This window comes from Neoarius graeffei, chromosome 14, assembly GCF_027579695.1.
Source record: "Neoarius graeffei isolate fNeoGra1 chromosome 14, fNeoGra1.pri, whole genome shotgun sequence".
Lineage (NCBI taxonomy): Eukaryota > Metazoa > Chordata > Actinopteri > Siluriformes > Ariidae > Neoarius > Neoarius graeffei.
This window is the reverse complement of record NC_083582.1, coordinates 63,090,501-63,117,128: the sequence shown is the minus strand read 5'-3', so window position 1 is coordinate 63,117,128 and position 26,628 is coordinate 63,090,501. Positions and strand designations below refer to the sequence as shown.

The 26,628-nt window shown below is 41.8% G+C and overlaps 1 protein-coding gene across 1 annotated transcript in view; it reads left to right on the top strand.

The window, feature by feature from the left end:
• socs5a (suppressor of cytokine signaling 5a) overlaps positions 1-26,628 on the top strand; it is a 49,165-nt gene that overhangs the window by 18,204 nt on the left and 4,333 nt on the right. The gene's annotated exons all lie outside the window — the stretch shown is intronic.

Here is a 26,628-nt window from a genome sequence, read left to right as displayed (position 1 = left end):
TTTCTATTAAATGACGTGTATTGAAAGTGTTGGATTTTGAATTTCTCTTGTGTGAAATTTCACATGAACTTGCATTTTTGCGCATGGATTTAAACAATGGTTAAAACCGATGTAATGTTTATTTTGTGTGAGGTGCATCAGACAAATGTTTCGAAACACACTTGGTGTAAATCAGCCTTACTACAGACCTCCACTGGCCTCACAATGGACATGTTACTCTTGTCCTTCAGTGGTCTACATTTCGACAATGTGTTGTTCACAGGCAAGAAGGACAGAAATTTTTGCATGTGACTGTTCTTATTAAAGGTTGTGAGCAGGCCGAGTCATGCACTACGTTCACACTGCAAGGCTTAATGCTCAATTCCGATTTTTTTGTGAAATCCGATTTTTTTTTTTGTGAGGTCGTTCACATTAACAAATATATGCGACTTGTATGTGATCCTCAGTATGAACGAAAAGTGACCTAAAAGTGTTCCGCATGCGCATTGCAGGATACGACGACGTCACACGCAGTGAGCATGGCCAGTGTTTACGGAAGTAACCTAAAGTTTCCTGTGTATGACAGTAGCCAGCATGGAGTACCTAGCGATGATGCAGTTGTTGTTGCGACGGAGCCAGAACATGCACAATAGCCTGATGTTAAGGAGGAGGTTGAGAAGGAAGAGGGCAAGGGTTTTGGCTCAGGCGTTCTGCGGGGTAGTGACTGCAACCTCCGTTCAAAGGAAGCGTCCCTCGCATTGATGTCATGCGCCATGTTGTTGTAACTTTTTTTGAGAGACCCGCCGCCTACTTCAGCGCAGAATAGTGACGTTTGTGGCTTGTTGATGACGTGTAAGTCGGATGAATGCGACCTGGCGGTTCAGACTGAAGTCGCATATGAAAAGATCGGATAGGAATCGGAATTAGGACCACATGTCCAAACGGCCTGGGTCGGATTTGAAAAAATCGGATCTGTGTCGTTCATATTGTCAATAAAAGATCGGATACAGGTCACATATGGGCGAAAAAATCGGATTTGAGTCACTTCAGCCTGCAGTGTGAACGTAGTGATGTTCTCTCAGGCGACGTGAACGTTTCATGTTTGTGTTGATAGTAGTGAGTGCCGTTTCAGTTGACGTGGTGGTGTTGTGGTTGTATGTGCAGTAAATTTAAGCAGTATTTGTAAGCGTGCTTACAAATGAGATACTGATATCGTCAGGGGTGCCCACAATATTTTGATTCGCGAGCTACTTTTAAAATGACCATGTTAATATGATCTACTCGGACTAGGTTGTTACCACTACTAGGCCTACTATGACTACTAGTACTGCTGCTACTACTACTACTACTAATAATAATAACAATAATGACACTTGTTTTGATTTATAAACATTCATATGCAATTTGTTTAATAATATGCAAACATGCATACAAAAAGGTGACTGAAATTTACATTCAAATTATGTTAAATGCATAAGCTTTGTACTCCTAAACGTATTTTTGTTCAAATCACTGTTAACTTTTATAAACCGCAAACTACTAATAAGTTAACATGAAACAAGCCCACTGTAAAAAAAAAAAAAAAAAAAAAAAGGGCTATGTTTAGAAAAAAAAGTTAAATGCATCCAGACAGGCATTGTAAACCCCAAAACATTTTTGTTCACATCAATTGATAGATGCTAGACAGAGATTTGACATTTATAACAATTTTATATAAAAACATTTTTCCTTCTTTTATATATTTTTTTTATTTTTAACCGTGGAACTTAGCAACAGCACAACATTAATACATAGCATACTGATGTAGGCCCTAAATCAGATCTTAATCCGATGATGATCGGCACTGGAGGGAGTCAGAGAGGGCTGCATAGTCCGGACAGTAGCTGCTGGTAGCGAGCCTCAAGCAGGCCTCGAGATGATCGTCGGACATACTGGAGCGGTATTTGGACTTAATGATCTTCATATGCGAAAAGGCCGACTCGCACAAATAAGTGGAGCCGAACAATGCGGTTAAGGAGATGGCACATTGCCGCATGTTCGGGTACTTCGCCTCCGTGAGTAAATTCCAAAACGGCCCATGCGCCCTGGACTTCAACTCGATGTCAGACTGCAGCATCAGCATCTCGTCTTGCACGGCAGACGTGTTCAGCTGAAACAGTGCCGCAACTTTTGAGGCGAGGGAATCCACCTCAGTATCTTCCCCGAATGGGTGGCACATGAATGTAGCTAGTGGCTCGAGCAAAGCAAAGTCTTGAAATCGCTTCTCAAACTCTGACTGGAGAATTTCAATCTGCTCAGTGTAGCGCGCACTGTTAAGTTGCGCAAACGCCCTCTCTTGCATCTCCAGCTCCGAGGCGAGGTTTCGGAAGTTTCCTAAATCACGGCGTTGCATCTTTGAAACCAGCAGTTTCATTTTACTGGTTGTCATGGTAACCTAATGTAACATTTTTTTTGACCCAGCGCTTGGCTGACATTTCGCTTCAGGGAAAAAGCGAATTTGTTTACATGTAAAAATGACCACGACGTTTTTTTTTTTTTTTTTTAATTTCATAACAAATATATTAATATTTACATATCAATCATGAGATCTACCATCCCTGCCTTCGAGATCGACCGGTCGATCGCGATCGACGTAGTGGGCACCCAGGGATATCGTGATGTAATAACTTCACAATACAGTCTTTTTACATCTTGTCATTATTGTCTGGTGATCGTGTGCGCGCGATCATGTTGAATTAACTAACTGGAAATTAAAAATGACTCTTATAGAATTTAGTTTTTCCCTCCATTTGTTTGTAAAATACTTGTATTTTTAAAAACACTTGACAAAAGTACTTGTCTGGTCCTTGTTGGTTCACAAAATTGTATATTGTGATCTACAATATAGCTCTAATGTATGCATTGGACATGGGTTGTGTCATGCAAATCGGACTGTGACAAGACCGGACTAAACACACAGCGTCACTTAGGAATTAAAGTTCTTGTTCTTATCTATTCCATATGGATGGAACATATCAATGGTGTGCTTTGTGGAGAGATTTGATTTGAAGCACTGCTCTGTGTGGTAGTTGAAGGGGTTGGCAAACTAAGCCCATGTTTACATTAGACCGTATCAGCGGATCATCAGATTAACGTTTTTAAAACGATTAGCGTGCACACAGCAACACCAATACACGATTCGCGTGCACACAGCAATACCAATACACGGATACGCTCGGCTCCGCAGGCATCCTGCGCTCCAAATCACTCCGCCCTGAACAGCGAGTGCCCTCTGGAGGGTGCGCACTCCGGCCCTGCGCAGCTCACAGAGCACGCGAGTGAAGTGCACAAGCTGTGATTCGGGACTGAGCCGCTGTGTGTGAGATCCCAGCGCATATCACTTACCACTTGCAAGTGGAAGGATGGCAAGCCTAAAGACAATCATAACTACACAATGGGCAGTATTTGCATCAGTATTTGCAGTATTTTCATACTTTTATACTCTAATGAAAGGTGATACAAGGCGGAAGTCCGCGCCGTTTTTCAGCAGTCGCGTCACATGACCAACGCCAGCGAATCAGGAAGGTGGATGTCACAGTGACGTTGTCCAATGACGACGCCAGCTAGAGCTCAGCACAGCGTATCCGCGTATTCTGAATGTTTACACAGCACCGGACCAGACACGATCTGGATTGAATACGTGTACGCTGGCGGATTCCCGTTTCCCGGCGTTTCCAGGCGGTTTAATGTAAACGGACAGTGCAACCGCGAAGAAAACGAGACAGATACGGTCTAATGTAAACGTAGCCTTACAATCCTTTTACGTACAGAGATGTCCACAAGCGCCGGCAACCGGCGGTTTTCTCCGCCTACACAGACAGTCTGCACCGGTTACTCGATCCCAGAAAAAAATTTGCCTTTTAATGGTCAAGCGATTTATATCGTCTCTGCCACCCATAATTTACTCCAAATCCAATTATTTCACCGCAAAATTGTCTTCGATTCGGGTTTAGCAAGATCTGAAGTGCCTTTTTTTGTTGTTGTTGATCAATTTTTCACACTCGCGTGGCTGAGCCAGACCACGCCATAGCATATGTAGTTATGTAACAGAGCCAGGCAGCATACTACAGAGGGGCACTGAGAAAGTAAAGCGCGCGCGCGCACACACACACACACACACACACACACACATCTGGAAATTTCATACATATTTTGCAATTATTTTACACGGAAATGGTTAGTAATTTATTAGCTGAGAAGCTACCGGACGTATGTAAAACCTAGGTCACAACCAGACGTACGATTTTTTTTTTTTTAATTTTTTTTTGGCCGTGCGATTTTTTACGTTTCCCAAATCACTGCGTTTTTTTTGTTCATGGAGAAAGACGCACATTGGTCATAAGTTTTGTCTTGCAACCTGAAAAAAACGTAAACGCCCGTAGAGTTTGTTTGACATGACAAAGAACCTCTGTGGCCGGTCTGCGGCCAGTCTACGGCTCGAAAATCAGCACGTCACACACGCGCCCTCCATGCGTTTCTTGCGTTTTTTGCAAGTAGATCGGCCGTAGGAGCACGTACGGCTCGTTGTGACCGAAGTTAAATATTTTTCTGGTGGAGGGAGCCAAGCATTAGCGCACCTTGGGTGCTGCAAATTCCAGGGCCGCCTACCTTTTTTTTTTTTTTTTTTAAACCCATCAGCTTCAGATTTTCTGGAGAACCTTGTATGTAGAGCTTCCGTGTGCAAATTGTCAACGTTTCTCAGTTGATTTTTATTTTTGTTACGCACTGAAGTTGTATTGTTCACTTTCAAACAGTTGTTCTATCTACACAACTTCAGCAGGAACAAAAGACCAAAGCCTGGGCTTGCATTTGAATTTTGTTTGGCAGCGTTTCTGTTACTGATTATATCACATTCCAAAAATGTCTGCTCATGTTTACAAAAATCCCTTTATTCTTTGAAGTTAATTTGAGGTTCTGATGGACGGAAATCAATTTTGTGATGTTTACCATCTTTATGGATGGCATATTTTAAAGAGATGTTGTCAAAGCCTGTATATGGATGCCATTCTTCTTTCTGGTGATGCTGAGTAGTAGTAGTTTTAAAAATGTGACTAAAGTTTTTCGAGAAGTGAAGTCGTCATTCTTTTGGATGTCATTGGTCTTTGTGAACCATATTGAGTGGATGAATGTGAAGACAGAGCGAGGCACCTGCAACACCCCGCCATGTACAGCAACACATGGAACAAGCCGTTCAGCCTCGCTCTGTCTTCACATTCATCCACTCAAAATGGTTCACAAAGACCAAGAACTAAAGTTTTGTGACTAAAGTTTTTCGAGAAATGATGAAGTCATTCTCCTGGATGTTCTTGGTCTTTGTAAACCATTTTGAGTGGATGAATGTGAAGACAGAGCGAGGCTGAACGGCTTGTTGCATGTGTTGCTGTACATGGCGGGGTGTTGCAGGTGTACGGCGTAGAGTTTGGCTGCAGTTTCAGGTGTAGATGAGCGACAGTGGGGGGTGAAGAGGATCTGCACTACCAGGAAGTGGCTGCTCTGATGTTCTTGGTATCTGAAACCTAAGCCTCGTGTTCATGGCCCAGTATTTTGTGATCTGGTGCCAAAATTCGTGCAGAGGCTGTCCCGGTGTATCCAAGCTATGGAGGTGGGATAAGGGCTCTTGTTCTGAAGCAGCAAGATCTCCTACAATGTTACTGCTGCAAGGTGATGTCAAAATGCAACCTTTTTAATATCCTGTTATATGATAGGAGAGGAAGGCAGAGGTGCTGTACGCCCAGCCAATTCCGAGATTTATTTTCTCCAGAAAATGTGATCCAGCTGCCAGCTATGAAGCTGTCAAACTTGGTGTAATTTACAATTACATTGTTAGAGCTCTAAATCTAGCCATGTTTTGTCGGCTGTCTTGCTCCAAGGTTATTTGGTTGTAGAGATGTTCGTATTCCTTTTTTGCTTTACCTTGTTAATTAAATTATAATAGCAAGAATTCTGACCTTAATTACAACCCCAATTCCAAAAAAGTTGGGACACTGTGTAGAACATGAATAAAAACAGAATGTGAAAATTTGCTAATCATGCAAACCCTGTATTTCATTGAAAATAGTACACAGACAACATATCAAATGTTGAAACTGAGGAAATTTTATTGTTTGAAAAATATATGCACATTTTGAATTTCATGTCAGCAACACGTTTCAGAAAAGTTGGGACAGGGGCATGTTTACCACTGTGTTGCGTCACCTCTACTTTTAACAACACTCTGTTTGGGAACCGAGGAGACCAATTGCTGTAGTTTTGAAAGAGAAATGTTGTCCCATTCTTGCCTGATATACAGTGTCAGTTGCTCAATAGTTCGGGGTCTCCTTTGTCGTATTTTGCACTTCATAATGCACCAGATGTTTTAAATGGGACAGCTCTGGACTGAAGGCAGGCCACTTTAGCACCTGGACTCTATTACTGCAGAGCTGTGCAGTTTTAATATGTGCAGAAAGCAGTTTGGCATTGTCTTGCTGAAAGAAGGGAAGGCCTTCTCTGAAAAAGATTTTTGTCTGGATGGCAGCATATTTCTCCGAAACGTGTATATATCATTCAGCATTAGGGCTGGGAATCGATCCAGATTTCCTGGATCGATTCGATTCCGATTCATAAGGTCATGATCCGATTCGATATCGATTTACTTAGATATTGCTGGATTGTCACTTTAAAGTAAAAACTGTCCCTATTGACAGGAACAGCCCCATATGTGTTTGTGCATGTAATTTAACACCAAATGCCTTCTCCAGTGCAGTTTGATTCGCCGCAGGTTTAGCTGAAACTGTCTCGGCGTGGTGCCTGGATAAGTGGTTGCGGAGATTGGTTGTATTGCCACTATATTTTACCTCTATGTGGCACAGTTTGCACACTGCTTTTGTTCTGTCGACTTCGTCTCTGTCCTCGTAACGTTTGAATCCAAAGTAATGCCATACATCAGCTTTCAGGCCAGGCAGGTAATTTTAGCTGTGCAGCTTCAGCCGTCTCGCGTTCTTAAGTTTCGGTTTCGTTTGCCGGCACCCGCTTTTTATAGCGGTCCTTGCGCGGTCGAGAAAATAGTGCCTATAGCCACCTGGAAGAGATCGATCCACACATTTTTGAATCGATCTCGTATTTTTTGAACGTGAATCGATATCGGATCGTAGAACGATCTTTTGAACCCAGCCATATTCAGTATTGATGTTTCTTGTAGAATTTGTTTCCAAAATACCTATAAATGTCGAAATAGTGTTTCACTGAATGGCATGATCACTGAATCTTTTATTTGAAGCTGCTTTTTTTTTTTAAAGAAAACCTTGGTCCGTCCATAAAAGTCCGCCCGCCTGCCCACCCACACTATATGGCTAAAAGTTTGGATACAGCTAATCATCACACCAATATGTGAGCCTTCCTCAAACTTACCACGAAATTGGAAGCAGACAATTGTCTAGAATAGTGTTTCTCCACTGGCAGGGGCCCTTTATGATTGGGTTGTGGATTGCTGGGAAGAAAAAGAAAAATGTTGCGAAATGCAGATGAATAAAACATAACAAAATGGAAAACTGGACAATTATGACAAATTATAATTTCAAAAAACTAAAAAGAAAAAGGAGCGCTCCCCCATAGCTGTCGTTGTAGCCAATAAAAATATTCGGTCATGTTATGTTGTGCATCCAGTCAAACAAAATTCCCTCTTCTGCAAAAAGAATGGGGGGAAAACAATATGCAAGGTCAGTGAAAATAAGACCAGGGTTATATTAAAATATGACTTGCACAGCAGACAAGCATGGTTTGTGCAGACCACAGTTTGTTCTGTGCGGCGAGTTATTGGCTACGGAAAGAAAAAATGTATTTGAAGACAAAACACTCGAGCTATAAAGACGAGCCTGTTGAGGTTTTCAAAAGAAAGCAACACGATCTGGACACCTCTCAAAACATTATCAGAAACGCATGCTGTGTTCAGGAGCACATACTTTGTGCATCATGCAAACTCGCTCATCGCGTTGCGAAATGCAAAAAGGCCCACACACATACAGATGATCTTGCTTTATCCTCTGCAGTCAGCGTGACCAGAAAGTTTCTTGGTGCAAAGCTTCTTATGTCCCAGGACACAAAGCAGAAGACGGTAACGCGCATTAAAGCAAATGACGACTATGCACTTCAAATCGACAGATGCATCTGATTGCGCTGTTTTGATTTTGAGACACTGATCCAAATGAACTCACACCCTCATGTTTTTCATTGATTTGCATAGGATATGATTTCAGCTCTGGTCTTGTTAATTATGATTGTTTATGCATTTCATCGTTGTGCATTTTTCAGTGTGTGTACAGTTTGTAATTCAATATTTGTTTTACCTGTTTGGCAATGCAGCTTGCACTTACTCAGGGTTGTGTTTTATGTTGTAGGCCGTTTTCATATTAATGCCATGAATAATCAGTCAAGTTCAAAATTAATCAATCATGTCATCAAGTCCCTTCCCACGCCATGTGGCGCGTAGGGCGGCGCCGATCTCCGTTTCCGTAGCCCTCGGCCTCTCGCCTATTACATAGCTAGGGTTACAGTGGGGGGCTAGTGCTCTGGTAACCGCAAGAGTTTGACTCCTATTGCCGCATGCCTTGCTAGGTGGCAGTAGGTACTTTTTTTTTTTTAATGATAGTCTTTGGTATGACCCGACTGTGAGTAGACCTCCCGATCGAGAGGCGGACACGCTAACCACTAGGCCAACTCGCGGTACTATCTTATGGCCCTTTTCCACTACCCTTTTTCAGCTCACTTCAGCCCGACACGGCTCGCGTTTCGACTATCTAAGAACAGCACGACTCGGCTCGCTTCAGCCCTGCTCAGCCCCCAAAACTCGCACGGTTTTGGAGTGGGGCTGAAGCGAGCCAAACCGAGCCGAGTGGGGCTAGGGGTGTGAGGAGACACTCCCCTGTGCACTGATTGGTGAGGAGGAGTGTCCTCACATGCCCACACACGCCCCGCGAGCACGCTGGGATCTGTAAACCCGGAAGAAGGAGAATTACAAATTACGAGAATTATGAAGCCTTATGCGCCTCGCCTCATCTATACACTCTTGCCAGTATCTGTTGGCGTTGTCGGTGACAACAAGCCACAGCACCAAGACCAGCAACACTAACGACACCATGTCCTCCATGTTTATTGTTTACTCTCCGGGTTGTGAGACTACCGCTTAAAAGATCACTGATGTCACTGTTTGCGCCGCATAACGACATCACCTGACGTCCACCCACTTTCGCTAACTCCACCCAATGTGTCCACCCACTTCCAGCCAGCACGGTTCAGCGTGGTTGTAGTCGAAATGCAACTCCAACAGCCCCACTCAGCTCGACTCAGCCCAACTCAGCACGGCACGGCTCAGCCCAACTCAGCCGCGTTGGTAGTGGAAAAGCGGCAATATATCATATATATACATTGCATTTAATAGTATTGGTTCTCTACACATCTGTGTACTGGTTTTTAGTGGTCAGCATTTGGGTACTGTGAAACAATCTCAAAACAAAATAGTCAGAGTATTTACAAACTCTGGTCTTTAAATGTTTTTGACAGTTTTGTTTAAAGCAGTTGGTGAGTAACCAAGATAATCTTGTATTTTCTGACAGGCTATGGGAAAAGTCTTATGGCAGATGAACAACTACACAATCTGATTGTTGTGGTTCTGGGCCACATTTATTGACCAAATGTACCAGAATCTCCAGCCAAATGCTAGATGTCTGGCTTGTCAGACTATATTGCCATAAACACTAAAGAGAAAGCCAGGCACACACGTGAAATAGTTGGCGCTATGAATTCCCCAGTGTTGGCAGGATTTGCCATTGTGCCATCTCGCACCAGTTTTTAGGCCAAATTTATTTTTGCTTGTCCTTGGGGTGCAGTTCTGTCCCCCTGACACACAAGGGTACAACCAATCAAGAGGCACCTTGGTGCCGCATGCAAGGTGAAGGAAAACATCATGGCTGGAAACTTTTAGTAATATTGAACATGATTCATCACTGACTGCATCCCTAAGCAGAGTATTGTCTTCACATGGGATTCATTTAACGATCCACATGTTCTCGGTCTACTTGTATTCAGATTGCGTGTGTACTTTACTTGAAGACATGCTGTACAAGAACAGGGGTGGAAAGAAAATTCAAGCCAAGCACCGATCTAAGCAAGTGCAGGAGGCTCCAGTAAGTCTTTATCCTCTGCGGAGTAGAACTCTGTAATATTTAAAAGGCATTATCGTGTGTGTGTGTGTGTGTGATTTTTACACACACTGTATGAGGTAATTGTTTGCGAAAGTCTTAGGCACGTGTAAAGAAATGCTGTAGACCAAAATGGCTTAAAAATAATGAAATGAAACGGTTCAACATTTAAAAAATACTATAAATAGCAGTCGTAAGTCATAATGAAACAAAGTCAGTATTTGGTGTGAGACGACCCTTTGCTTAAAAAAAAAAAAGAAGCAGTCTAAGGTGGGGTTTACATTAGACCGTATCAGCGGATCATCAGATTAACGTTTTTAAAACGATTAGTGTGCACACAGCAACACCAATACACGATTCGCGTGCACACAGCAACACCAATACACGGATACGCTCGGCTCCGCAGGCATCCTGCGCTCCAAATCACTCCGCCCTGAACAGCGAGTGCCCTCTGGAGGGTGCGCACTCCGGCCCTGCGCAGCTCACAGAGCGCGTGAGTATAGCGCACGAGCAGTGATTTGGGACTGAGCTGCTGTGTGTGTGATCTCAGTGCATGTCGGGCATGCGCATCACTTACCACTTGCAAGTGGAAGGATGGCAAGCCTAAAGACAATCGTAACTACACAATGGGCAGTATTTGCATCAGTATTTGCAGTATTTTTATACTCTTTAATGAAAGGTGATACAAGGCGGAAGTCCGCGCCGTTTTTCAGCAGTCGCGTCACATGACCAACGCCAGCGAATCAGGAAGGTGGATGTCACAGTGACGTTGTCCAATGACGACGCCAGCTAGAGCTCAGCACAGCGTATCCGCGTATTCTCAATGTTTACACAGCACCGGACCAGACACGATCTGGATTGAATACGTGGACCCTGGCGGATTCCCGTTTCCAGGCGTTTTAATGTAAACGGACAGTGCATCCGCGAAGAAAACGAGACAGATACGGTCTAATGTAAACTTGGCCTAATGAGTCCAATGAGTGCAGTTTTATGCGGAAATGAGCTGTAGGTTTTACTGAGCATCTTACAGAACCAGCCACAGTTCTTCTGGACACTTTGACTGTCGCTCTCGCTTCTTCATTTTGCACCAAAACCCTTCATGATCTTTTTTTTAATCTGAAAAGTGCTCTCTTATGTAATATGCTGCTCAGATAGAATTCCCCCCCCCGTAACATTTAATTTTGTGCTGGAAAATGAATGTTTTGAACTCTGATGTTTTTTGTACCGACTTGATAATGTAGAAAATAAAATAGAAATCTATAACAAAAGTTTTTATGAAAAAAAAATATATATACACTACCGTTCAAAAGTTTGGGGTCACTTTGAAATGTCCTTATTTTTGAAAGAAAAGCACTGTTCTTTTCAATGAAGATCACTTTAAACTAATCAGAAATCCACTCTATACATTGCTAATGTGGTAAATGACTATTCTAGCTGCAAATGTCTGGTTTTTGGTGCAATATCTCCATAGGTGTATAGAGGTTTTCGACCCACGTGACCGTTGCCATGTCGTCAAGTAGCCGGCGCCATTTTGACGGTCACAAATATGGCGACTACCGGTAGCGATACACTGTTGATCATGACGAAGTCTCATTGTCGAGTATTTTATCCGGCCTAGATGACGCGAGTAAGAAGCGATATCACCAGAAAATCAATGATGCTGGTGTACGTGATCCGTACACGTTACCAGGCTATCTTTTTCTGGCTTTGCAGCACGGGTGATCTTCCTGACCTGCAGTCAGGCGTGTGGGAAATACCAGGGGAAAAAACATAAAAGAAAAAGGAACGAGATGCAGAAAACACCTTCACTATCCAGCGACGTAGGGCATTTACAGGGCGAGCAGAGGGAGAGGTATTTGCAAAAATTGAGGTTAGCAGGCTTAGAGAACGACGTTTACCTGCTTCCACCAGGATTGTTCACTGACGTACGGAAGTACACCAAGCCCTCGTCTTTACCTGACTTCGGCCCACATGATCTGTATACCTATGTCGTTAAAAACCAGGCTGGGTAACATGCCTACATCAGCGGGTCGTCCCTGGAGCCGGTGGTCGCCATCTTATTACAGCTAAGGTTTGTTCACATTTTCATTTACTTTCGGTCCTCAGGATAAACAAAATGTTATTAAATGTCATTGAAATAACTTCTTAGTCTGTTGAGACATGGCCCGTTATAAATTTGCTGTTACCAGGCAATGACCAAGAACTGTATTATTAGGGTCGGTGTAGTTGTAGTAGTGCACTAGCAGCTAGCTGTTAGCACTAGCTAATGTCAACAACAGTAGCTGGTATGTTACTGTAGCAATGTTTACGTTCAGTCATTTGGATGACTGTTAAAACCTTTCAGTCTCAAGTTTTTCCTTTACTGTATTTACTAGTTTACTGAGCTAGCGCGCTCGGGCAGGCTGGGAGCAAGCGCGCTAGCTCGGGCAGGCTGGGAGCGAGCGCGCTAGCTCGGGCAGGCTGGGAGCGAGCGCGCTAGCTCAGTAAACTAGTAAATACAGTAAAGGAAAAACTTGAGACTGAAAGGTTTTAACAGTCATCCAAATGACTGAACGTAAACATTGCTACAGTAACATACTAGCTACTGTTGTTGACATTAGCTAGCTTGACCTTCAAAATGGTGGACACCGGGGTGTCACGTCACCTGTGACGTCACGTCGAAATCCTCTATAGAGGCCCATTTCCAGCAACTATCACTCCAGTGTTCTAATGGTACAATGTGTTTGCTCATTGCCTCAGAAGGCTAATGGATGATTAGAAAACCCTTGTACAATCATGTTAGCACAGCTGAAAACAGTTGAGCTCTTTAGAGAAGCTATAAAACTGACCTTCCTTTGAGCAGATTGAGTTTCTGGAGCATCGCATTTGTGGGGTCGATTAAATGCTCAAAATGGCCAGAAAAATGTCTTGACTATATTTTCTATTCATTTTACAACTTATGGTGGTAAATAAAAATGTGACTTTTCATGGAAAGCACAAAATTGTCTGGGTGACCCCAAACTTTTGAACGGTAGTGTATATAATATATATAAAAAACATTATAAACACACGCACAGTCCAGTCACAACTCTTGTGTATTTTAAATTGTTGAAATAATACGTCTTAAGTGGCCAACATTTTTAAATCATGTTGCTATAACAGATACAATATAAACTGAAATTTCTTTACCTTTATGGATGTGCAACCACTTAATTTCATGTGACAGTCGTCTTCTTCGCTTCTACAGACCAGTGGTGATTGCAAGGCATATAGGGTGGTGGGGGGCCCAGAGAGTTGGATTAAAAAAAACAAAAACAGTCCAACTGAAATTTAAATATCTTGTAGCCGGATTGTGGATGTTAGTGAGAAGAATAAAATCACATTTTGATTAAAGTTGAAAGTATTCAGCAGAGTATACGTACGTGTTACAAATGTGGAAACACAAGTAACGTTTCAGATCTTCCGGTGAGATAGTGAACAAAGGCAACAGACACACCTTGCAATCACTGCCGCATCTCTAAACACTCAAATAATTCAAGCAAGCATCTGAACTTGAGCTTTCACTCATTTCCCATCAATGTGCTTGTGAGAAAGGAACTGCACTGTGCTGTTTGCTGGGTCTGCAGCCGGCGTTTCAGAGAATCTGACCGGGGCAGTGAGAACTCGGTGGTTAAAACTTTGGACTTCTGATCAGAATTTCGTGAGTTCAAAATCCCAGCACCTCCAAGCTGCCACTACAGGGGCCATGAGCAAGGCCCGTAACCCTCAACTGCTCAGTTGTATAAATGTAAGTTGCTCCCAGAACTTGGAGCTATACCCTCTATAATTGAATGGACAGATCAGACATCATCTTTTGTCCAGCAAAATGTCTGACAATCTCCGAAAAGCCAGACAGCTTCCTTATTCGTAACAGAACTCTAAAAACAGATGTCTTTGCTTCCTTAAAATCAGATATGTATAAAAATTTCTCTTCCCTAAACAACTTCAGTTCGTACACGTCCATGACATTTCTGCAACAGAGTTTTGACCGATAGTTTTAATCAAACCTGGCAACCTGGGTTAGTGATATTACTGTGACCACAGCTGAACAAACCTCTCGGAACGAACTGCTAGACTGTTCTAGATGACTGTATGCTGTTGAATCTCAACAGTAATTAATTAATTAACTTTAATTCCTCACCGGTGTTCATGTGTCCACAGATTAAAATAAAAGCAGTTTGATTTTATAATGAATTAGTTATACATTCTGTAATGATGACGTATCTCATAAATAACTGCTTTTAAAATGGTACCTTTTCTCATTTTTTTTAATATATGGATATAGATATGGCTTTTCTAATTTATTTGGTGTGTTTCACAAGCTGTTTAGTTCTCCCTTACCAAATCTGTTTCCAAAATTGATGGTGATATCTGTCAAGGATTAGGACGGACTATGTGTTGGTCACCACATGCAGTTACTACCCAGTAGGCCATTTTCTTTTAATCATGGGTGTGTGCAATTTTATTATTATTTTTTTTTAAGTTGTTACTTATTCATTATTTAAGATGTAACTGGGGAAAATCAGTTTTTTGACTGAGAAATTTACCTGAATAAGGAAGGCTTAAACCAGTTGAAAATATACTAAGAATTAGGGGTCGACCGATAATCTGCCTGGCCGATATATCGGGCCGATATTCTGCATTTTTAGGGTTATCTGTATCGGCCATAATTTCCACCGATATGCCGATAACATGCCTTTTTGCAGCCATTTCGTTCCTAACGCGACTGTCACTGCACGTCCTTTCCTGCACTCGCCTCTCTGAGTTCAAGAACACGGTCCCGCCCACCACAACATCTGATTTGTTTGGCACAAGAGATATAGCCAATCGACACGTGTAGCTAAACGCTGTGAACTGTTTCAAGGCGGCTGTATGGGCACTTGGGCAGAAGTGGCACAAGGGATACAGCCAATCAACACGCGTAGCTAAACTCTGTGAACTGTTTCAAGGCGGCCATATGGGCACTCGGGCAGAAGCAGATCCCACTTCAAGGTAAGGACACTGCTTTTGCCGCAATATGTTAAACGCACAAGTTGCAAAAGCACAACGTCATTATATGTTTACATTCTTCATCTACTACTCGTTAAAATTGTCCATTTACATCTGTGTAGCCGGGCAAACTTAGCTTACGGAAGGAAGCACTTGAATTAGCCTACAACCAACTAGTCTCGCTGAAACTACATGTAATGCTTCCTTCACTACAATATAATCCTCCTAAATTGGGAATATTAGGCTTGGGCATTAAAAGCATTAGAATGTAGATGGTTACTTGTTAAGTTGTTACATAATAGGGAGAGATCGCCTACTTTGTTTGATTTTACTTTTTAAAAACTGCTGCAGGCAGCTCCCTACACTTGGTTTGTTATTTAAAAACTACTTGAAGTTGGTAAGTCTTACTTAGTTCTTAGTGTAAAAGAATCCAGAGTGTATTTTCATTTATTTTCCACTGAAAATGGTGAGCTGTAATATAGTAGGGAGTGATTTATTTTTTTTATTGGTGAATATTTTATTATTATTTTATTATTATTTTATTTCTCATTTTATTCTAACTAATGTTTGACTTTATTGTACAAATGCTGCTGGCATCTCCCTGCACAAAATTTCATGTCCAATTTTACAATTAAACATACATTTCATGGATATGAAGGTCTGTGTCAGTGTGTGCTATGTTTAATTTCATGTGAATTATAATGTTTACGTTTATCGGTTGCACATATCGGTTATCGGCATCCCAATTCCATAATAATCGGTATCGGCCCTGAAAAAAACATATGGGTCAGTCCATGAAATGATGTTACTTTTCATTGGTCCGGGTTTACATAATCATTTCATCTTTAATTTCCATGATTTAAAGAAATATTTAGCAGATTATCCATAAATATTGTTTGAAGAAATAAAATAAATAAATAAATGAATGAAGTTTTCTTTTGAAATAAAGAAATGTGAAACATTTTCTTCCCCTGTGACTGGACACGGATGACACGTTTTTTGTGACATGGAATATTTGCTGACTTTGAGCTTAAATAAACCTTCATTACTTTCTGAGAATTTCAATAAAATTAGTTTCATGGTACTTGCAACTTTAGTTTTACACTCACATAATAAAGTTAAGAAGGTTCTATAAACTATTTAGCTTCGAATTCATCCACTAAAAATATGTTGTGAACGTAACATTGTGATGTCCTACCGTGTTATGTTAGAAACCAGGCTTATAAAAAATGATAAAACGAGTTGAAATCATGATTGATGTTTTTAATATAAAGAAGAATATACTATAAAACGATGTAGGTAGAAAGAAATTTAAACAAACGGCAATAAAAGAAATTATCGATGTTTTTTCTCACATCCTAACTTAGCGTCCACTCACTTCCTGGTTCGTTCACAACCTGCGAGACCTATTTACTCAATCTAGGTCAGCTGAACTGACGCGAGATAACTTCTCGCGGGATCTCACACACCACAACACGTGCTCTAGAGAAGTGCAGATATAAGTGTGACTAATGGCCCTTTTCCACTACCCTTTTTCAGCTCACTTCAGCTCGCTTCAGCTCACTTCAGCCCGACACGGCTCGCGTTTCGACTACCAAAGAACAGCACGACTCAGCTCGCTTCAGCCCTGCTTAGCCCCTAAAACTCGCACGGTTTTGGAGTGGGGCTGAAGCGAGCCAAACCGAGCCGAGTGAGGTTGGGGGCGTGAGGAGACACTCCCCTGTGCACTGATTGGTGAGGAGGAGTGTCCTCACATGCCCACACACGCCCCGCGAGCACGCTGGGATCTGTAAACCCGGAAGAAGGAGAATTACAAATTACGAGAATTATGAAGCCTTATGCGCCTCGCCTCATCTATACACTCTTGCCAGTATCTGTTACAGATTACGATCTGTAAACACCGTAAACCCGGAAGAAGAAGAATTACGAATTACGAGAATTTCTGAAGCCTTATGCGCCTCGCCTCATCTATACGCTCTTGCCAGTATCTGTTGGCGTTGTCGGTGACAACAAGCCACAGCACCAAGACCAGCAACACTAACGACTCCATGTCCTCCATGTTTATTGTTTACTATTCGGGTCGTGAGACTACCGCTTAAAAGCTCACTGATGTCACTGTTTGCGCCGCTTAACGACATCACGTGACGTCCACCCACTTTCGCTAACTCCACCCAATAACTCCACCCAATGTGTCCACCCACTTCCAGCCAGCGCGGTTGTAGTCGAAATGCAACTCCAACAGCCCCGCTCAGCTCGACTCGGCACGGCACGGCACGGCTCAGCCCAACTCAGCCGCGTTTGTAGTGGAAAAGCGGCATAAGTAAAGTAATGAATTCAATAATCTCATTTACCCCATATAGGATGAAACTGTTTCCTGTTAATGACTGTTGTTATTGTTCAAATCTTAAAGAGATTTTATGAAGTTTGTGAAATACTGGTATTTCATATTTTCAGTGTTTATGATGTTGAACTAATATTTCTAATGAATTCTTATTCAGTGTTAATGTTTAAAGTAAGCAAATAAAAGCAAAAAATTGATTTTATCAATATTTTTCTTTTATTTTTAAAAGCTTGTTCGTGTCCTTGTTACATTAGCAACCGGGTAAATATTTATGGATTTTATCATACATTGTAGAGCAGGAGTTATCTTAACAACTGTGTTATATTTTCTTATATGGTCAATGCTTCATGGAAATAAAAGTTGTTTTCAGTTGTAAATTGTTTTAAGTGACTCCTTCTATGTCACATTTTGGTAACCCCATTTCATGGACTGACCCATATCAGTCGATCCCTACTAAGAATGTCTGATGGTTTCCATCTATCTGTGATGGATATCAGTTTGCAGATTGCCTTTTGACTCCTTTTTTTTTTTTAACAGCAAAAATTTTGGCTTAATGTTGCACAAATGTAGATCATGCTGATCTTATCTGTGCTTTGATTTGATATTTATTATTATTGTATAAATGTACACATTCAGATTGAGGTTTGGGTTGTATATTGCCTTGGCGTACACATTTCACTTCTGCAATGTTTCCCAGTAATGGCAGCTACCACAAACTATTTCGACAGGATTTGCAGGGCTCGACATTAAGCATTGCCCAATTGCCCGGGGCAAGTGAAACATGCATTCGGGCAAGTGGGATATGCCCCCGACATGCCTGACCGGGCAAGTTGGAATGAGCGCATATTACGAACTAGCACCACAAAAATTAGGCTTTTTGATCTTTTATTTCAGTTCCTAAAAGCGTCCCTTGCTACGTATCCGCCATTATGTCTTGGCTGTTTTCTTAGTCTCAGTTTCATTTACTGCTATGCAAGTTATTTTATATCCCCCCGCTGTTGTAGTATGCCACACATACTGTTTACAGACCCCTTGCGCATGACGTCACGCATCACGTGATAATTACAGCTGGGGTCAGACAGACACCGTCTTTCATGCAAGCAAGGCTTAATCTGTCTTCAATATGGTTAATTTTTGCACTGTTTTTGCTTGTTCAAACAGAGAAATAGATAAAAGGTATTACCGTCTCCCTGCTATCAAGAAAAATGTTAACAAATAGAAGCAAATGCTTCAAGAACAACAAGGAAATAAGTGGTTAAAGAATACGACGAGAGGAGCTCAGCTTGAAAACTCCAGAGAAATTCACGATTGTATTTTACAAAAACAGAAAGTCGGAAGTGAGGATGGAAGAGTGCTTAAGAATCTCGTTTTATTTTTTTTCTGCTCGCACTCGAGTTAGCTCCTTCATGAAAGTGTTTAATTTTCTTACAGGTGAAACCGCTTCTTTATTCGACACAGAAAACTCAGATTGGTTTCAAACAACTCGGGCATAAAAAACTCAACAAAGAGCAGCATGCGCGATAAATCCTGAAAGAACAGAACAGATTAAGAGCAGAGAGAGCTGGAGCTTTGTTTCTGTTATCAGAGGAACGCAGTCCTGGGCAATATGGCATGCAAAAGTTTGGGCACCTTTACTGAAAATGTCTGTTACTGTGAATAGTTAAGTGAGCAGAAGATGAACTGATCACAAATGTGACGACACATTTCAGCGTTTTCTGCAAGATTTTTGTATTCTTTTTGTTTTGTACAGTTGGAGAGTGAAAAAAGAAAAGGAACACCATGCGAAAGTTTGGGCACCCTAACACATTTGAGTTCTCAGGTAACTTTTACCAAGGTTCCAGACCTTGAGCTGTGGCTTGTTCAAATTCTTCGTTAGGAAAGGTCAGATGATGCAGATTTCAAAGCTGTATAAATTCTCTGACTCCTCAAACTTGTCCCTAAAATCAGCAGCCATGGGCTCCTCGAAGCAACTCCCTCGCATTCTGAATAATAAAATAACTGATGCTCACAAAGCAGGAGAAGGCTACAAGGACATAGCAAAGTGTTTTCAGGTAGCTGTTTCCTCAGATTGTAATGTTATTAAGAAATGGCAGTTAACAGAAACAGTGGAGATCAAGGTGAGGTCTGGAAGATGAAGAAAACTTTCTGGAAGAACTGCTCGTTGGATTGCTAGAAAGGCAAATAAAATCCCCTGTTTGATTGCAAAAGACCTTCAGAAAGATTTAGCAGACCCTGGAGTGGTGGTGCACTGTTCTACTATGCAGCGACACCTGAACCCATGACCTTCATGGGAGAGTCATCAGAAGAAAACCTTTCCTGCGTCCGAGCCACAAAATTCAGCGTCTGAAGTTTGCAAATGAACATCTAAGCAAGCCTGATGCATTTTGGAAACAAAGTCCTGTGGACTGATGAAATCAAAATAGAACTTTTTGGCCACAATGTGCAAAGGTATGTTTGGAGAAAAAAGGGGGCCAAATTCCAGGAAAAGAACACCTCTCTATCTCTGAAGCATGGGTGTGGATCGATCATGCTTTGGGGTTGTGTTGCAGCCAGTGGCACAGGGCACATTTCATTGGTCAAGGGAAGCATGGATTCGAATAAATACCAGCAAATTCTGGAAGCAAACATCACACCATCTGTACAAAAGTTGAAGTTAAAAAGAGGATGGGTCCTACAGTAAGACGATGATCCAAAACACACCTCAAAATCTACAGTGAAATACCTCAAGAGGCCCAAGCTGAAGGTTTTGCCCTGGCCCTCACAGTCCCCTGACCTAAACATCATTGAAAATCTGTGGATCGATCTCAAAAGAGCAGTGCATGCAAGACAGCCCAAGAAACTTGTAGAACTGGAAGCCTTTTGCAAGGACGAATGTGTGAAAATCCCCCAGGTAAGAACTGAAAGATTATTAGCTGGCTACAAAAAGTGTTTACAAGCTGTGATACTTGCCAAAGGGGGTGTTACTATGTACTAACCATGCAGGGTACCCAAACTTTTTTGCTTCGGGCCCTTTTTTCCTTTTGTGTCATTTAGAAAATGTAAAAGATGAAAATAAATTTGTTTTTGCTTAAAATATTAAGGGAATGAGTCATCTTTAACTTTATGCCTTTTGGAGGTCATTTCATGTTCAACTTGCTTAACTGTTCACAGTAACAGCAATTTTGACCAGGAGTGCACAGACTTTTGCATACCACTCTGTGTGTGTGTGTGTGTGTGTGTGTGTGTGTGTGTGTGTGTGTGTGTGTAAAACACTTTTTTTGTGTGTGTTATATCATCCACCTCTAGGTTTATTTAAAAAAAAAAAACGCACTGCGTCATTTCAGACTAGCTGATTCAGTTATAGGTTGCCAGATCTGTATAAAACACCCACAACCTACACACTAAACAATAATTTTAAACTCAAGCATTAAGCCAGTATCTCACTGGGCTGCGACTAGTTGGAGACGCAACAATTGCGATAAAATACGCGAATTAGCGACAATTTTCACTTGGAATCGCACTGAATTGATATTTGCATATTTTACCGCAATTGTTGCGTCTCCAACTAGTCGCAGGCTGTTGCAGCCCAGTGAGATGCTGGATCGAACTTTGTCTCAACTCGCACTTCCTGTCTCACGGGAACTGACTTGAGAAGGGTTCTTGACGACTTTGCGACACCAGCGACGCATTTGCGGCTATTTTGAGAGAAATTTTGTCACACGAATTTTTTGAACATGTTCAAAATTTCAGCGACAAAGGAGCGACACTTTGCGACTCATGCAGGGAAATTGAGAAGCCCTGTGAATGTTTCAAGACACTTTTGAAACTCTCTCGTTCGCAAGCTGTCGCAGCCTGGTGAGATACTACCCATATCCTGTCTGTCATGATGCAGCGCTGGTGTTTTTTTTAAACCTAGAGGTGGATGATATAACAAAAAAGAACAATATATAAATATTCTCAAACACAGTACTGTTAGTCTTGGCACCCTATTGTTTTCTTCATACAAACTTTGTGATAGATTTCTATTTTATGATTTCTACATTATCGACGAATGAACCTACAGTCTGAGAGAGTTCTACACAAACACACTGAACTTTTACAACAGCTGCATGCATGTTGAATGGAAATAAACCAACTAAGGCAGGAAAAACTCATCATCTCTAGCCGCTTTATCCTTCTACAGGGTCGCAGGCAAGCTGGAGCCTATCCCAGCTGACTACGGGCGAAAGGCGGGGTACACCCTGGACAAGTCGCCAGGTCATCACAGGGCTGACACATAGACACAGACAACCATTCACACTCACATTCACACCTACGGTCAATTTAGAGTCACCAGTTAACCTAACCTGCATGTCTTTGGACTGTGGGGGAAACCGGAGCACCCGGAGGAAACCCATGCGGACACGGGGAGAACATGCAAACTCCGCACAGAAAGGCCTTCGCCGGCCACGGGGCTCAAACCCGGACCTTCTTGCTGTGAGGCGACAGCGCTAACCACTACACCGTGCCACCGGCAGGGAAAACTATTTTGGATAAAATAGTTATTGTTTGTTGCAAATAAAAAAGTAACCAATAACCAAACTTCAACTCAATGTGTGCTCTTCATTTTATGTTGCAATTCACAACTATTCTATGGTTTTCCTAAAAACAAAAGTAGTACTCACAAAATGGGGGGCAAGTGGAAATTTACCCCCACTTGCTCCCCAGGGCAAATGGGTTTAAAAGTTAATGTTGAGCCTGATTTGAGATGCTTTAAACCATATTGAAAATGTTCACAAAATGTATAAACGTGCAATAATAGTTTTCGGTCCAGAAACTGACAAGTTTCCACTAATTCTAATGTCTATGTGTGTCCCTTGTTAAGTCTCAGGTAGAAGATGCCTAATTAGCTTGGCCACTAATGTCATTTAACAATCTTCATTGATATTTAGCTGGACAAAAGATAGTGGCAACACCTCCTTTATCTTCAAGGACTTTTGTTCAAATGGTACAAGATGGGTTCATGTTTCAAATCAGTTGTTTTCTTCGCAAAAAACTGAATCAGACCTGCTTCAAGGCCTTTCTTACTACCATCTTCCTGTCAGAATGGGTTGCAAATTTCATTTGCTTTTCTCAGTTTCGCCGTGAAATTGCACCAAATCTAGCTGCCATTGCAGAACTCATGGTGTTATAAACAAAGGCCTACTTATTTATGTCCTGCGTTTAAGGGCTGAATTTACCCAACATTAGAATATGCCTTTGACTCAATCAGATTTGAGCATGGATTTCTCACCATGGTTTGTTTTCCTGCCTAAGTGGGTTAAAAATGTCCAGCTAACATTTAATGGCCTACATTGGCTCCTTGGTTTACTGTGTATGCAATACAAATTTGTGTTTGTGACCTTTTGAAGCCTTGAATGAACTACTCTTTCCCGTTTAACTGAACTTTTCTGATTCTTCTGCTTCTCAAAATCAGCTTGACCACCCGTCATTATGGTCAGGATTATGGAATCTCATCTCATCTCATTATCTGTAGCCGCTTTATCCTTCTACAGGGTCGCAGGCAAGCTGGAGCCTATCCCAGCTGACTACGGGCGAAAGGCGGGGTACACCCTGGACAAGTCGCCAGGTCATCACAGGGCTGACACATAGACACAGACAACCATTCACACTCACATTCACACCTACGGTCAATTTAGAGTCACCAGTTAACCTAACCTGCATGTCTTTGGACTGTGGGGGAAACCGGAGCACCCGGAGGAAACCCACACGGACACGGGGAGAACATGCAAACTCCACACAGAAAGGCCCTCGCCGGCCCCGGGGCTCGAACCCAGGACCTTCTTGCTGTGAGGCGACAGCGCTAACCACTACACCACCGTGCCGCCCCGGATTATGGAATATGCTGAAATAATAATATACATTTGAGAATACTTTTCTTTAAAGGTCCAGCTTCAAATGCTTTACCTGTTATAGAGAATTTGCTGAGTGTTTACAGAATGCTGGTGCATAAGCAGTTTAGATGGGGAGGCCAGATGCACAAAACAGATGCATAAAGCATACTGTTTCTACACATATTTTACATATTCCCTTGCATGAAGACTACCATCTCTGTATGGTGAATGGAAAAAACCTGAATGGTCTGGCCTTCGTGAATGTTAGGAACTTTTATATTAAAAGTTGCTGCAATTACTGAATAATTCATCGAAGTTACAGTATAATATCCTTTAAGATAAGTTACTGACGAAATAGCTGAAATGGTTTGTACTACTGCTTACTCTTAGATATATACACTCATCAGTCACTTTTTAATAGGAATTTCTTGATTCTGAGATTCCTCTTCTTGGCTGGCAGGAGTGGAACCCAGTGTGGTCTTCTGCTGTTGCATGCTGAGATACTTTTCTGCTCACCACGGTTGTAAAGAGTGATTTTATGAGTGCTGCTTGAACCACTGGGTTTGTGAACCCTTTAGAATTTTCTGTATTTCTGCATAAATATGACCGAAAACACAGATTTTCACACAAGTCCTAAAAGTAGATAAAGAGAACCCAGTTAAACAAATGAGACAAAAATATTATACTTGGTCATTTATTTATTGAGGAAAATGATCCAATATTACATATCTGTGAGTTGCAAAAGTATGTGAAACTTTAGGATTAGCAGTTAATTTGAAGGTGAAATTAGAGTCAGGTGTTTTCAATCAATGGGATGACAATCAGGTGTGAGTGGGCACCCTGTTTTATTTAAAGAACAGGGATCTATCAAAGTCTGATCTTCACAACACACGTTTGTGGAAGTGTATCATGGCACGAACAAAGGAGATTTCTGAGGACCTCAGAAAAAGCGTTGTTGATGCTCATCAGGCTGGAAAAGGTTACAAAACCATCTCTAAAGAGTTTGGACTCCACCAATCCACAGTCAGACAGACTCTGTACAAATGGAGGAAATTCAAGACCACTGTTACCCTCCCCAGGAGTGGTCGACCAACAAAGATCACTCCAAGAGCAAGGTGTGTAATAGTCGGCGAGGTCACAAAGGACCCCAGGGTAACTTGTAAGCAACTGAAGGCCTCGCTCACATTGGCTAATGTTAATGTTCATGAGTCCACCATCAGGAGAACACTGAACAACAATGGTGTGCATGGCAGGGTTGCAAGGAGAAAGCCACTGCTCTCCAAAAAGAACATTGCTGCTTGTCTGCAGTTTGCTAAAGATCACGTGGACAAGCCAGAAGGCTATTGGAAAAATGTTTTGTGGGCAGCTGAGACCCAAATAGAACTTTTTGGTTTCAATGAGAAGCGTTATGTTTGGAGAAATGAAAACACTGCATTCCAGCATAAGAACCTTATCCCATCTGTGAAACATGGTGGTGGTAGTATCATGGTTTGGGCCTGTTTTGCTGCATCTGGGCCAGGACGGCTTGTCATTGTTGACGGAACAATGAATTCTACCAGCAAATTCTAAAGGAAAATGTCAGGACATCTGTCCATGAACTGAACCTCAAGAGAAGGTGGGTCATGCAGCAAGACAACGACCCTAAGCACACAAGTCGTTCTACCAAAGAATGGTTAAAGAAGAATAAAGTTTATGTTTTGGAATGGCCAAGTCAAAGTCCTGACCTTAATCCAATCGAAATGTTCTGGAAGGACCTGAAGCGAGCAGTTCATGTGAGGAAACCCACCAACATCCCAGAGTTGAAGCTGTTCTGTACGGAGGAACGGGCTAAAATTCCTCCAAGCCGGTGTGCAGGACTGATCAACAGTTACTGGAAACGTTTAGTTGCAGTTATTGCTGCACAAGGGGGTCACACCAGATACTGAAAGCAAAGGTTCACATACTTTTGCCACTCACAGATATGTAATATTGGATCATTTTCCTCAATAAATAAATGACCAAGTATAATATTTTTGTCTCATTTGTTTAACTGGGTTCTCTTTATCTACTTTTAGGACTTGTGTGAAAATCTGATGATGTTTTAGGTCATATTTATGCAGAAATAAAGAAAATTTCTAAAGGGTTCACAAACTTTCAAGCACCACTGTATGTCCTTCCTGGCAGCTCGAGCCAATCTGGCCATTTTCCTCTGACCTCTCTTATCAATAAGATGTTTCTACCCACAGAAGTGTCGCCCACTCGATGTTTTTGTTTGTTTGTTTTTCGCACCATTCTGTGTAAACTCTCAAAACTGTGTGAGAGAACCCCAGGAGATCAGCAGCTTCTGAAATACTCAAACCAGTCCATCCGGCTCAAACCAACACCCGTGCCACAGTAAAAGAAAGCCACACTTTGAGATCACAATTTTTCCCATTCTGATGTTTGAAGTGAACATTAACTGAAGCTCTTGATTTGTATCTGCATGATTTTGATGCATTATGCTGCTGTCAAGGGATCGGCTGATTAGATACCTGCATAAAACAGCAGGTGGATGGGTGTTCCTAATAAAGTGGCTGGTGAGTGTATACTGTTAGTGCTGGTGTTAAGTGAGGTGTTTATCAATACAGGATACTGTTTAATGGCTGGTTGCAGAAATATCTGAAATTGAGTCTGGGATGGGTGAATAATAATTGAAAAGTTCATCCTGTACAAAAGGTCGGCAGGGTTAGTGCATGTATGATATGCATTTGGAAGAATCAAAGCTCAGGCTGTTGACTTGTATAGTCAGTACCTTTACCTTGGGGAACTGAAGTAAGATGATGATGCAAACAGTATGAAGAATGATTTACTTGGTTTACCAGATTATTACCACTGGAGTATCTGAAGTGTGCAAAACTTGAGAAGATCTGTTCATATTCACCATGCATTCCCAGTTGATGGAGATCTGAAACTGCAGAAATCTGTCATGTCAGTGTTTTCATTTATAATCAAATTAGTTGCATTAAATTTCGATATGGAGTCGCTGTTCATTAGTTTTTATTGCTGCTGTGTACTATGCCTGATCAGTGAGAGACAGGCTCAGACTGGCATTGTAACTCAGCCCATGGCTGCAGGTCGACTGGGAGCATGTCCATAGCTTCATTTTTAGCACTGGCCTTGGGTCCCTGCAACTCTGCCCGGCAACATTTTAATCACTCAGCTACTTAACAGTCTTGCCTTCACCCAGTCCATAAAACTCACAAAATTCTCCGCAGTATTC